The sequence below is a fragment of the Trachymyrmex cornetzi genome, unplaced genomic scaffold (genome assembly GCF_001594075.2).
Source record: "Trachymyrmex cornetzi isolate Tcor2-1 unplaced genomic scaffold, Tcor1.1 scaffold54, whole genome shotgun sequence".
Lineage (NCBI taxonomy): Eukaryota > Metazoa > Arthropoda > Insecta > Hymenoptera > Formicidae > Trachymyrmex > Trachymyrmex cornetzi.
This window is the reverse complement of record NW_017299850.1, coordinates 21,013-21,817: the sequence shown is the minus strand read 5'-3', so window position 1 is coordinate 21,817 and position 805 is coordinate 21,013.

Below are 805 nucleotides of genomic sequence, written 5' to 3'. Positions count from 1 at the left end.
TTTTGAAAAATCGTTTCACGTGTTTCAGCGTTTTTTTTTAATGTTGGAAGTTGTCGAAATATTTGACCGTCCCGGTACATAATTGACACCCTGTATATAATTTTATACAATTTTATATAATTTTATGTAATTTTATATAAAACATTCTTTCCTGGGATAATGTCTACAAAACCTCGATGTTTCTGCGCTAAAAAAGCGCTTTTGAATCGCTTTGAAGTGCAAGCGCTTTTAAAGCGCTTTTCACGCGCATAATCATTTTTTGATCAATGTGACTTGAAATCTGCCGAGTTATTCATGTGCTATGAAACCACAAAACTGACAGCAGTTTTGGGTGGTGCGATCTGAAGAGCGCTTCGAAAGCGCTTTCCATGCGCTGCTGTGCTACGTGGGATGATACCAATAACATTTTGTAATGCACGAATAAAAGCCTCTTTATATGTTGTACAACTCTAAAAAAATTTTGTATTTATCTATTGAAAAGAGAAATAAATTTTTTCCTACAGTTGCTTCTAAATGTCATATTTGAATTATTTCAAAAATTCTATGAAAATGTATTTGACCTAATATACGTTTAATCAATTTCATTACTTACTTCAAAAAAAAATTTACTTCAGAAAAAAACTATGAAAAATAGTAAAAAAAAAAGTAGAATTCGATCTTGGGATCTCCAGCGTTCCGATCTCATATCTTACGAGCTCGACCACACGAACCAAACATGAAAAATTATAAACAATTAAATATCTTGAGGCTTTCACGGGTGTTTCCTATATGACAATCTTGTGTTTCGCGGGTTTTCTCCGTGTTC